Raw genomic sequence first — 14,441 nt, 5'->3', positions numbered from 1 at the left:
TAAAACTGTAATCAACGAAGAAGGCAATCTCGATCTTTATCTCATTTATATAAACATGATCATGAGGGCACTGAGAACGGATGACGAGGAAACAAGCCTGCGGAACATTCTTCATCCTCACACCAAACCTAAATATCTGCACTCTTCATTTCTAGGCCAAATGAGGCGAAAGATTAAAAAGTTTCAGCACATCGCCTTCATAAATCATCAGCCATTAGATTCCCCACACAGACATTACTTTAGGCCTTTATAGATGGAGTTTGTACACATGAAATACAGAACAGAACCCCCACATATAGATCCTAAATGCCACTGCACACAATATAACACACGCTGATGGGTTCAGGTCTGGTCTGTATGAATAGTGTAAGCATGTATGTAATGTTGATTAACCCGTGTCATCCTGAAAGAACCTGACCTCACAGATAAGATGGACAGGTACGTGTGACTAGTGTGCTGAGGGTCGCTGTTCTGTAAACTGTAGAATTTCAGTGATCTTCACACTGGGCCGGTCGTGACTTTCACTTTCACTTTTCTCTCGTAAGTGTTTGTTGACTTTGATTCCAGGGAGAGAAGCTGGGTCCCCACGGGGGACATTAGGGGGTAAAAACATGCATTAGTGTCTGAGGTACTATAAGCCTCGCAGTGGACACATATTTTAATGGAGCTGGTCTGAAGGTCAGCTCTATCTCCCTGCCACAGGAGCCAAAAGCATTCGCATGAGGAGAGTGATCTGGAAAAGGGAGGTGGCCAAGGACACTGTAGCCAATAGGTGCGCAGTGCTGTGGACACTGTAGCCAATAGGTGTTCAGTGCTGTGGACACTGTAGCCATAGATGTTCAGTGCTGTGGACACTGTAGCCAATAGGTGCGCAGTGCTGTGGACACTGTAGCCAATAGGTGTTCAGTGCTGTGGACACTGTAGCCAATAGATGTTCAGTGCTGTGGACACTGTAGCCAATAGGTGTTCAGTGCTGTGGACACTGTAGCCAATAGATGTTCAGTGCTGTGGACACTGTAGCCAATAGGTGTTCAGTGCTGTGGACACTGTAGCCAATAGATGTTCAGTGCTGTGGACACTGTAGCCAATAGGTGTGTAGTACTGTCATGCACCAGAGTATCCGATGGGGTCTGAAGATGCTTCCCTGAGTTTGAATGTCACCTAACCTTGTGAAACTGCCATTTTTATAGACGGGAGTTTATTAGTATTCTAATAGAATGTGTACCTGCGTTGCTCTCTGCTCAGGTACATTAATAACCCCAGAGACGAACAGCAGAGGAGCTCAAATGGCACTTTACACCAGAGAGGTTCTCCAAAACAGCGTGATCTCCACACACGCTTTAATGGTGCTTTATTTAGAGAGCTGGTTTTATCTAGAGAGCTGTGTTCAGTTCACAAGGTGCTGAACACAGAGAGGGTGCTGAACACAGAGAGGGCCGTTACACAGAGAGGTGCTGAACACAGAGAGGGCCGTTACACAGAGAGGCCTGTTACACAGAGAGGGCCGTTACACAGAGAGGCCTGTTACACAGAGAGGTGCTGAACACAGAGAGGGCCGTTACACAGAGAGGTGCTGAACACAGAGAGGGCCGTTACACAGAGAGGGCCGTTACACAGAGAGGGCCGTTACACAGAGAGGGCTGTTACACAGAGAGGTGCTGAACACAGAGAGGGCCGTTACACAGAGAGGTGCTGAACACAGAGAGGGGCCGTTACACAGAGAGGGCTGTTACACAGAGAGGGCCGTTACACAGAGAGGTGCTGAACACAGAGAGGGCTGTTACACAGAGAGGGCCGTTACACAGAGAGGTGCTGAACACAGAGAGGGCCGTTACACAGAGAGGTGCTGAACACAGAGAGGTGCTGAACACAGAGAGGGCTGTTACACAGAGAGGGCTGTTACACAGAGAGGGCCGTTACACAGAGAGGTGCTGAACCACAGAGAGGGCTGTTACACAGAGAGGTGCTGAACACAGAGAGGGCCGTTACACAGAGAGGGCCGTTACACAGAGAGCCTGTTACACAGAGAGGTGCTGAACACAGAGAGGGCCGTTACACAGAGAGGGCCGTTACACAGAGAGGGCTTGTTACACAGAGAGGTGCTGAACACAGAGAGGGCTGTTACACAGAGAGGGCCGTTACACAGAGAGGTGCTGAACACAGAGAGGTGCTGAACACAGAGAGGTGCTGAACACAGAGAGGGCTGTTACACAGAGAGGGCTGTTACACAGAGAGGGCTGTTACACAGAGAGGGCCGTTACACAGAGAGGGCTGTTACACAGAGAGGTGCTGAACACAGAGAGGGCCGTTACACAGAGAGGTGCTGAACACAGAGAGTGCTGAACACAGAGAGGGCTGTTACACAGAGAGAGCTGTTACACAGAGAGGGCCGTTACACAGAGAGGGCCGTTACACAGAGAGGGCTGTTACACAGAGAGGTGCTGAACACAGAGAGGGCTGTTACACAGAGAGGGCCGTTACACAGAGAGGTGCTGAACACAGAGAGGTGCTGAACACAGAGAGGGCTGTTACACAGAGAGGGCGGTTACACAGAGAGGGCTGTTACACAGAGAGGTGCTGAACACAGAGAGGGCCGTTACACAGAGAGGGCTGTTACACAGAGAGGTGCTGAACACAGAGAGGTGCTGAACACAGAGAGGGCCGTTACACAGAGAGGGCCGTTACACAGAGAGGGCCGTTACACAGAGAGGTGCTGAACACAGAGAGGTGCTGAACACAGAGAGGGCCGTTACACAGAGAGGTGCTGAACACAGAGAGGGCCGTTACACAGAGAGGTGCTGAACACAGAGAGGGCTGTTACACAGAGAGGGCCGTTACACAGAGAGGGCTGTTACACAGAGAGGGCCGTTACACAGAGAGGGCCGTTACACAGAGAGGGCCGTTACACAGAGAGGTGCTGAACACAGAGAGGGCCGTTACAGAGAGAGGGCCGTTACACAGAGAGGGCCGTTACACAGAAAGGTGCTGAACACAGAGAGGGCTGTTACACAGAGAGAGCTGTTACACAGAGAGGGCCGTTACACAGAGAGGGCCGTTACACAGAGAGGGCTGTTACAACAGAGAGAGCTGTTACACAGAGAGGGCCGTTACACAGAGAGGGCTGTTACACAGAGAGGTGCTGAACACAGAGAGGTGCTGAACACAGAGAGGGCTGTTACACAGAGAGGTGCTGAACACAGAGAGGGCCGTTACACAGAGAGGGCCGTTACACAGAGAGGTGCTGAACACAGAGAGGGCCGTTACACAGAGAGGGCTGTTACACAGAGAGGTGCTGAACACAGAGAGGGCTGTTACACAGAGAGGTGCTGAACACAGAGAGGGCTGTTACACAGAGAGGTGCTGAACACAGAGAGGGCCGTTACACAGAGAGGTGCTGAACACAGAGAGGGCTGTTACACAGAGAGGTGCTGAACACAGAGAGGGCCGTTACACAGAGAGGGCTGTTACACAGAGAGGGCCGTTACACAGAGAGGTGCTGAACACAGAGGGAGGCTGTTACACTCTCGTAAAAACGGCTCTTTGGTGTTCAGTCTCCGCAGACCAGGGATCACCTCCTCTGGCCATCGAATCCAAATCCAGCCCTGATATTATCTTCTCTCAGGTGGCTCAATGGCTCATTAGCCATATACACTATGACGGATTCACTCATAAATTACACCACAATAAAATGCTACAGGAGTGGAACATTTATCAGCTGCTGTGGTTCAAAATGACAGATCATGTAAACCAGGGGTGCCCACACTTTTATATATATACTGAGTACACTTCATATATACAATATATATTATATATCGTTTGAAAGCATTAACTGAGCTGATCATATTGACCACGGTTTTGTCTTTTCCTTGCAGCTCTAATTAAGCTCATTCAACATGTTGCTCAGATCGGTTAAAAATGCCAAGTCTAGCAGCCACTGATCGTCATTTAGTTGATCGTATTCTTTATGTTTAGCGACAAGGAGACTCCTTTATGTCCGGACAGAGCTCTCGGAATCTCTGCAGGAATTTCCCCCTACTAAGCTATCTCACGTCGGTGTGTAGCAACAACTCAGTGTGGTGGTCGCAGTCAGCCTTCTCCAGATGCGCACGGAACAGCCGTCTTTGAAGAGATCTAGCTGGAATAGAACAGGCAATCTTCATCGCCACATCCATTATCTCTTTCATGGTTAGCATTTTTGCGCATAATGCTTGTTGGTGTATTATGCAGTGGTACTTGAAGTCGGGGAAAGCATCGTCCTCCCTGCACTTGGCAATAAATCCATTCGAGCGGCCAAACATAGCGGGCGCACCGTCTGTGGTGATTGACACCAATTTGCACACTGGGAGCTGGTTTTCTCGATAAAGTTTTTGAAAGACTGAAAAAATGTCCTCTCCCCGTGTGTTGTGTTCTTCCATGGGCAGTATTGTTAACAGCTCCTCTTTTGCAGTCATATCAGTAAAACCATCCAAATAAAAATGCACAATTTGGCTGTATCACTTATGTCTGTAGACTCGTCCAGTTGCAGTGAGAAACACTCGCAGGCCGCGATGTCCTTCCAGAGCTGCTGTGTCAAGTCCTCGCCATGACTTCACAGCGCCGTGTCACTGTACCTCTTGATAGCTGGAGAGCTTGGATTGAAGATAATATTTCCGGTTTGTTCCGAAACAACGAGTCAGCCGCTTCAACTTTTATCATCTCTGATCTTGGAAAGACTTCTTGTGCTTAACGATGGAGTGACTCACCCAGAACGATGCTTCGGTGGGCTGCCTTAGCTTTTGAGCTCAGCTGTGAGAGAAATGACTGCCGTCCGGACAACTGTGATTTTAGTTCCTTCACCTTTCTCTTTCTCAGCTCGCTTTTCGGAGGGAAGTCAGTGTCGTAGTCCTCCTCCCATTCCGGATGGAAGTGGTAAGTTTTTGCTTTCTTAATTTGTCCAGCTCCCCCATTCATTTTAATACCCTTCCTTTCGTTGAGATAAATTGGAGCTAACTAGGTTATTACACGAGCGTTTTTGCAGTAGCTCGTGCGGTTGACCGCTCGTGCGCGCAGTTCAATCTCAGACTGGCTGCCCTGTACGCCAATCAAGTGGCACGTGCCATAGTGAGGATGGACGATAGGCTATCTAATTATTTTAATGCCATGCGATCTACCCACACTACCATCGACGTATTGGGCACCCCTGATGTAAACTAATTATGCACTGAAGAGCAGAAGTTGGTCTTAAATCCAGAAACAGATGCGGCCCTCCTCGCCCATCCCTAGTCTATACAATAGGCGTGAAGTGTGGAAGCCACCAGACAAAGAACCCTGTAACTGGGGGGGGTTCTTCTTGCCTCTGTTTCTGAGCGTGAACTCGAGACCCCAGAGCGGCCAGCCTGCACGGGGAGCCCAGAGGACTCACTTTTTATTCCACAATAAAAACATGAGGAAGCCTTGAGCAGGTATCTCAGCTGGCCTGGTGTATAACTGCACACCCAGGGGTAGCCCATAAAGAATCCGCCATCTCCAGAATCACTGGCGTTTTGTGAGGTTTTCCCATTAAAAACAGGACAGTCTGTGTCCCCCATCGAGCCAGGCTTTATGTGTGCTCTAAAGACAGCCGGTCAGAGCCCTTTCCCAGGACGAGGTGTGGCAAGCTCACGTCCGTGTTCCTGCAGCAGCGTGGAGCGTCATGCGGGTGGAGCCTCATGCGGGTGGAGCCTCATGCGGGTGGAGCGCCATGCGGGTGGAGCGCCATGCGGGTGGAGCCTCATGCGGGTGGAGCGCCATGCGGGTGGAGCGTCATGCGGGTGGAGCCTCATGCGGGTGGAGCCTCATGCGGGTGGAGCATCATGCGGGTGGAGCGCCATGCGGGTGGAGCGCCATGCGGGTGGAGCCTCATGCGGGTGGAGCGCCATGCAGGCGGAGCGTCATGCGGGTGGAGCCTCATGTGGGTGGAGCGTCATGCGGGTGGAGAGTCATGCGGGTGGAGAGTCATGCGGGCGGAGAGTCATGCGGGTGGAGCGTCATGCGGGTGGAGCCTCATGCGGGCGGAGCCTCATGCGGGTGGAGCGTCATGCGGGTGGAGCCTCATGCGGGTGGAGCACCATGCGGGTGGAGCGTCATGCGGGATTAGCCCTGTTCATCCAGAATCTGGATTGCGCTAAATCTACCAACAAGCACGCTGTGAATAACTGATAACACATCCTGAGATGATGTTGAGGAGGAGAGAGAGAACAGGAGCAGCACAATCACAACCATCAGGAAAACCCCTGAAAGATAAGAGCAATCTTGTGCTTCACGTGTCGATGCAAAACCTCATGTTATTTTCTAGCTGCTCGCTGGGTGAAAAAAGGAAATATACTTCAAATATTTATGAGGTGTGACCAAATCCCCCCCACACTCACACACAGTAACAAGCACACACACACACACACACACACACACACACTCACTCACCAACACAGTAACAAGCACACACACACACACACACACACACTCACACACTGTAACAAGCACACACACACACACACACACACACACAGTAACAAGCACACACACACACTCACACACACACACACACACAGTAACAAGCACACACACACACACTCACACACAGTAACAAGCACACACACACACACTCACACACAGTAACAAGCACACACACACACACACACTCACTCACTCACCAACACAGTAACAAGCGCACACACACACACACACACACACACACACACACACAGTAACAAGCACACACACACACACACACACACACACACTGTAACAAGCACACACACACACACACTCACTCACCAACACAGTAACAAGCGCACACACACACACACACACACACACACACACACACACACACTGTAACAAGCACACACACACACACACTCACTCACCAACACAGTAACAAGCGCACACACACACACACACACACACACACACAGTAACAAGCACGCACACACACTCACACACACAGTAACAAGCACACACACAGACACACAGTAACAAGCGCGCGCGCGCACACACACACACACACACACACACACACACACCTCTTTCTCTCATACAAAACCCCTCTCCTGGTTGGTCCAGTGTGGTATTTCCTCTGGCAAATGTTTCCAGGTTTAGGTCAGGTCTTGATCAGCCAGTTCAGTTCAGTTGTGCAGGCAGTTAGTTGCAGCGTAGCCTTTTTTATCCATCATTAACCAGAAAAATCTCTGCATTAACCACTGTATTTACACTGTGCATGAACGCCCTGCTAGCACACATCCTCTCCACCTCGCCACCTGGTTATACTGCAGAGGATATTTAATGTGCTTCAGGGGTCAGTGGCTGTGTGTAGCAATTATGCGATGCTCTTGTCGGGTGTGTGTAATGTCCTGTGTGTGTGTATGAAGGCAGAGGTTAGTCAATCACACGGTAACCGAAAGCAATTACCTCCGGGCCTGGATAAGTGTCAGTGAAAGATGCCCTCTGCCCTCTGTGTCACCACACATATGCAGTTCCATGTCACCGCCGACCTGGACAAGCCTCACACTCAGACTCCCCTGTGTGTGCACGTGCGTCTTTAAGTGCATTACTCTGCATTCATCTTCTCCAGCTCTGTGCACACACGCACAGCTGCAGTCGGCACTGATGAGTCTGGAAGGTCAGGGTAAATAAACGATCGGGGTAATCAAATGGAAACCAGCGCCGGCTAGCAGGAAGCCCTGAAACGGATGGGGCGACCCTCTCTCAGAATCAGAGCACACCCAACCGCACTCAGCACACACACTTCACAGCCTCTGCCATCTGTCTGGGGAGATCGGGGTAACAGCCGTGGTGATAAGGCCCCCAGCAGCGCCAGGGCGGGTGATGCATGCTGGGTAATGATCTGAGATGCACCCCGGCGTTTTACACCGTGTTCCGCTGCCTCTGACATCACGCCGAAACAGACCAATCACACGCTGCCGCTCCATCAGACAGACTGACAGACCCACAGGTCTGGAAGAAAGGACCCCACTTACTCTGACCCGGGCAACCCACAGCACCAATCAGGGAGCACAATGGCTCCACTCTGTCCAGAACATTCCGTCTCTGGAGCCGCTCTGATTGGCCGAGTGAGTTCATCAGCGGCAGGAAATGGCCCAAACCACCTTTCTGCTCGTAACGAAGAGAAAAGAAAGAAAAAAGAAAAGAAAAGAAAGTGGGATGAGATGAGAAACCGTGCGGATTCATTCTGCTCCTCAGGCTCTTATCTGAACAACCGCAAGGAGTTCTGCTGTTTCCATAACAACCTGATGTTTCCACAGTGTGCTGTTAGACCTCTCCTGTAGTACAGTGTGCGGTTAGACCTCTCCTGTAGTACAGTGTGCGGTTAGACCTCTCCTGTAGTACAGTGTGCTGTTAGATTGCCCCTGTAGTACAGTGTGCTGTTAGATCTCCCCTGTAGTACAGTGTGCTGTTAGACCTCTCCTGTAGTACAGTGTGCTGTTAGACCTCTCCTGTAGTACAGTGTGCTGTTAGACCTCTCCTGTAGTACAGTGTGCGGTTAGACCTCTCCTGTAGTACAGTGTGCGGTTAGACCTCTCCTGTAGTACAGTGTGCTGTTAGATCGCCCCTGTAGTACAGTGTGCTGTTAGATCTCCCCTGTAGTACAGTGTGCTGTTAGACCTCTCCTGTAGTACAGTGTGCTGTTAGACCTCTCCTGTAGTACAGTGTGCTGTTAGACCTCTCCTGTAGTACAGTGTGCGGTTAGACCTCTCCTGTAGTACAGTGTGCTGTTAGACCTCTCCTGTAGTACAGTGTGCTGTTAGACCTCTCCTGTAGTACAGTGTGCGGTTAGACCTCTCCTGTAGTACAGTGTGCGGTTAGACCTCTCCTGTAGTACAGTGTGCGGTTAGACCTCTCCTGTAGTACAGTGTGCTGTTAGACCTCTCCTGTAGTACAGTGTGCTGTTAGATCGCCCCTGTAGTACAGTGTGCTGTTAGACCTCTCCTGTAGTACAGTGCGCTGTTAGACCTCTCCTGTAGTACAGTGTGCTGTTAGACCTCTCCTGTAGTACAGTGTGCTGTTAGATCGCCCCTGTAGTACAGTGTGCTGTTAGACCTCTCCTGTAGTACAGTGTGCTGTTAGATCGCCCCTGTAGTACAGTGTGCTGTTAGATCGCCCCTGTAGTACAGTGTGCTGTTAGATCGCCCCTGTAGTACAGTGTGCTGTTAGATCGCCCCTGTAGTACAGTGTGCTGTTAGACCTCTCCTGTAGTACAGTGTGCTGTTAGACCTCTCCTGTAGTACAGTGTGCTGTTAGATCGCCCCTGTAGTACAGTGTGCTGTTAGATCGCCCCTGTAGTACAGCGTGATGTATTCTCTAGGTGCAGTGATGCTCATGCACCAGACAGAGTTCATGGGTGTAAATAGTTTATGGGTGTAAATAGCGATTCCAAATTATGATGAGAAAAAAACTAACAAAAAAACCCCCATAAAAACATTAAAGTGCTCCAGTAGCTGTGTGGGGCTCCAGGTCACTTATCTGTCCTTTAAAACCAGAAATCAGAGCCTGAACAAGCACTAGGAACAGCCTGGCAAACCCCCACCCTAAAGCAGCACCGTTACCTCCACAGCCCGGGGCATTAGTGGGCGGGAGGGCAGGAGGGCGGGAGATGACCCTGGAGCAGACACCGCGGGGCAGGAGGGCGGGAGATGACCCTGGAGCAGACACCGCGGGGCAGGAGGGCGGGAGATGACCCTGGAGCGGGGCGGACAATTACCCAGTCCATAACGCCTCCATTACCCCCCGGCGTGCAGCGCAGGGCCCCCCCCCACCCCCCTGAGCCGCTCACCCTCTCCGCTCAGAACAGTCACAACCCCCCCCCCCCCCCCGCGGGAGAGCAGGCATCCAACCACACCGACCGTCGCTGTCACTCTAACACACCGTGGAGAACATGACGTTTGTGAAATTACACCAGCCTTCACTGCTCTGAACGGCCAACACACAACAGAACGGTTACACTGGGGCTGCCATGGCAACCCCATTACCTGGACCGGTGGAACATGCGTTAGCACAGGACCCTTATGGGACAGCGAGCAGCCCCATACTGGACACACAGAGAGCGAGAGGGCGAGAGGGATGGAGAGAGAGAGATGGAGAGAGGAGGGAGAGATGGAGAGAGGGATGGAGAGAAAGAGATGGAGAGAGGAGGAAGAGAGAAAGAGAGGGATGGAGAGAAAGAGAAAGAGATGGAGTGAGAGAGGGGAAGATAGAGAGCGAGAGAGAGGAATGGAGGGACAGAGAGGGGGAAGAGGCGTTGTGTGTTTAATGAGCCTGAGTGTGCTGTCCGCTTAATTAAAGCATCTTCTCCCGCTTTGGGAGAGAACAATGTAATGAACACGACTGACACTGGGGCCATCTCATCTGTCATGAGAGGGGGCAGACTGATGACCAATTTTTCACACCTGATTCTAGTAATTTGGACCTCAATAAGATCTCCATTTTTTTAACGAGGCGTGCTTCGTTAGGGCTGGAGAGAAAACCTACGGGAATGTAAATCTCCCGGAACATTACATTACATGTTACCTGATGTTTAGTGACTTACAGTTGATTAGACAGATTTGATTAGACATTTGCAGCGGACAAACCCCCCTGTAGCAATGTGGGGGTTAAGTGGCCAACAGTCTTATTGATCTACACCAGGGATTGAACCGCCAACCTTGCAGGTCCCAGTCATGGACCTTAGCCACTAGACTACAGGCTGCCCCAGTCATGTACCTTAGCCACTAGACTACAGGCTGTCCCAGTCATGTACCTTAGCCACTAGGCTACAGGCTGCCCCAGTCATGTACCTTAGCCACTAGGCTACAGGCTGCCCCAGTCATGTACCTTAGCCACTAGACTACCGGCTGCCCCTGCTACAGGTTTGGGGACGACTGCTCTACACAAAGACATTTTCATTGCCGTTTGTTCAAGGTGCCGATTCCAAACTGCCGTTTGGCATTGAGATTAAAGCCTCTGAAACAGCACACTTCTCTGATCTCCTGACTACACCTCTGCGGGGGAGCAGAACTGCACAAGTGGTCTGAACATCAGCTCTAACGCTTACGTTCCCGTCGTTACCCGCGCGAGACGCGTTTCTCCCGCCGGCCTCTCAGTTATTCAGCCACGTCCACTTCACTCCCTGTATCCATGGCAACGTAACCCAAGAGCCACAAACTGAGTCTGTGGTCGGAGCGACGCAATTATAACCCGAGAGCGAATGTGGAATCGCGCTGGGGAAACGCGCGGCCGGTCACCGCGTAATTCCGTGTGAATCTCCGTAATAAAATATAAACCTTCACAGCCCGTGAACACCAGTGTAAGCTACCAAGAACTTGCGTACGACATGGAGCTGGAATTGTAAGTAAAATCCTGTTGTAGAGCGAACGCGACGATGACAGTGTTTTGACAGAGATTTCCCAAAGCAAAATGGGTAGCCTGGCAACCAACCAAACAAAGTCTGAGAAATACGCACTGCAAGTGGACGCAGACCAGGACTGGCTGTGAGAGAGACAGAATTATACATTACAGATAAACATTTCAGATGCTTTAATCCCCTCCGTTTCCAAAACTAAGACTCGGGGAGGATTTTGATTGAAGCCAGTAGCCTACATCTTAAAAGGAATTAATGAAGTGAATTACAGAAGGTTTAAGAGAAATTCCTGCTCCTGGCAGCAGAAAGCTAAAACAGGCTGGGACACAACACCCTCCTGTTGGGAGTATCAGCCCTCTTCCAGCTAAACATGGATACAGATCCAACTCTGGGGCTTTTTCAAAACATCGCGTGGGTCTGATCTCCTAACCAGACACAAGCTGAAAGACAGATGAGCGTGCAAATTGGGATATTTTGGGCAGAAACTTCATATCTGCGGTCTGGCACTGAAACCAGGAGGAGGAGTGTACATCAAAGTGTACATCAAAAGGACATTCATTCAGACGGCGAATAGATATACCGCAGATATACCATCTCCACACCTGAGCTTATCGCATTTCACCACAACAAAGAGGCCCGCACACCGGACTGGAGAGCCACAAGGACAATCTGAAAGACCAGCACCCACAGGGCTGACACATCTCCACTTTCACACCCACACCACACAGCTTACAGACATCCCCACTTTCACACCCACACCACACAGCTTACAGACATCCCCACTTTCACACCCACACCACACGGCTTACAGACATCCCCACTTTCACACCCACACCACACAGCTTACAGACATCCCCACTTTCACACCCACACCACACGGCTTACAGACATCCCCACTTTCACACCCACACCACACAGCTTACAGACATCCCCACTTTCACACCCACACCACACGGCTTACAGACATCCCCACTTTCACACCCACACCACACGGCTTACAGACATCCCCACTTTCACACCCACACCACACGGCTTACAGACATCCCCACTTTCACACCCACACCACACGGCTTACAGACATCCCCACTTTCACACCCACACCACACAGCTTACAGACATCCCCACTTTCACACCCACACCACACAGCTTACAGACATCCCCACTTTCACACCCACACCACACAGCTTACAGACATCCCCACTTTCACACCCACACCACACGGCTTACAGACATCCCCACTTTCACACCCACACCACACGGCTTACAGACATCCCCACTTTCACACCCACACCACACGGCTTACAGACATCCCCACTTTCACACCCACACCACACGGCTTACAGACATCCCCACTTTCACACCCACACCACACAGCTTACAGACATGCCCACTTTCACACCCACACCACACAGCTTACAGACATCCCCACTTTCACACCCACACCACACAGCTTACAGACATCCCCACTTTCCCCGATAAGAAAACTGAAATATTTTACAGCAGGGCTGCCCATCCCTGTTCCTGGAGATCTACCGTCCTGTAGGTTTTCACTCCAACCCTAACAAAGCACACCTCATTCAACAGCTAGAGCAGAGCTGTCCAACCCTGTTCCTGGAGATCTACCATCCTGTAGGTTTTCACTCCAACCCCAACACTCTCATTCAGCGCCTCCCTCTGTAACTGCCGTAGGTTTGAACAGACGCCTGAAGGACCAATGACAATTCACCTCCCGATTCTTTCCCTCGCCTATCCCGATACGAGGAGCCCGGAGGATTAAAAACAAGACTGGAATGAGCCCAATGTTTCTCTGGCCGTGATGACTGAACGGGTCTTGATGGTGGCCATCAGGGTTATCATAACGAGCTTCTGGCTCGCACGCCTTCGTACGGCGCTCTGGGGAAACATGGCTGCAGAACGGCGACATGGTGAAGCAGGAGAGAGACTCACCAGCTCCACGACTGCAGCAGAATAAGATTATAATAACATTACAGAACGCATTCAGAGCGGAGTCTGAGAGGAGCTGGCTTTGTGCCTGCGTCTCGTGTCTATAGCAGGGTCCTAATGACAGAGCAGGGTGTTGTACAGAGCCTATAGACCATGGTAATTACACACAGACACACTCACCAGCCCACCACCTACACACACACACTCACCAGCCCACCACCTACACACACACACACACACACACACACACACACACACACACACACACACACACACACACACACACACACACGCCAACCACACACACACACACACACACACTCACCAGCCCACCACCTACACACACACACACACACACACACACACACACACACACACACACACACACACACACACACACACACACACACACACACGCCAACCACACACACACACGCACACACACTCACCAGCCAACCGCACACACACTCACCAGCCCACCACCTACACACACACACACACACACACACACACACACACACACACTAGCCAGCCAACCACACACACACACGCACACACACTCACCAGCCAACCGCACACACACTCACCAGCCCACCACCTACACACACCAGCCGACCAACCAGTGACGCCACAATAAGATCCGCACAGCCGTTGGGCCCTTGAGCAAGGCCCTTAACCCTGCATTGCTCCAGGGGAGGATTGTCTCCTACTTAGTCTAATCAACTGTAAGTTGCTTTGGATAAGAGTCAGCTGAATAACAGTAATGCATCTTTCCTCCATATATTGGCCACACATGCTTTCAGATGCTTTTCCCCAAACACTTAGAATAACAAATACACGTACAGAACAAGGTCTGGACAGAAGAACAAATACATCTTTCCAGTGTATGACAGTAATGACTGAGCATGTTTGCTTTATATTTTCCAGTTGAAAGTCCGCAACAGTACGCCTTCGAGAGGAAGCACTAAAGGTGAGGGGCGTGATTGTACAGACAGAAAAATCTACTGCCTTTCAGAACAAAACGCCGTGCCGGTCACATTCAAAAGGCACGTGCTATACGTGCCAGTCACATTCCGAATCCTTTCATTTCACCCACATACTCACTCTCTACTCCCCAACACACTGC

Source organism: Conger conger, chromosome 1, assembly GCF_963514075.1.
Source record: "Conger conger chromosome 1, fConCon1.1, whole genome shotgun sequence".
In the NCBI taxonomy this organism is placed as follows: Eukaryota; Metazoa; Chordata; class Actinopteri; order Anguilliformes; family Congridae; genus Conger; species Conger conger.
This window is presented reverse-complemented; position numbering follows the sequence as displayed.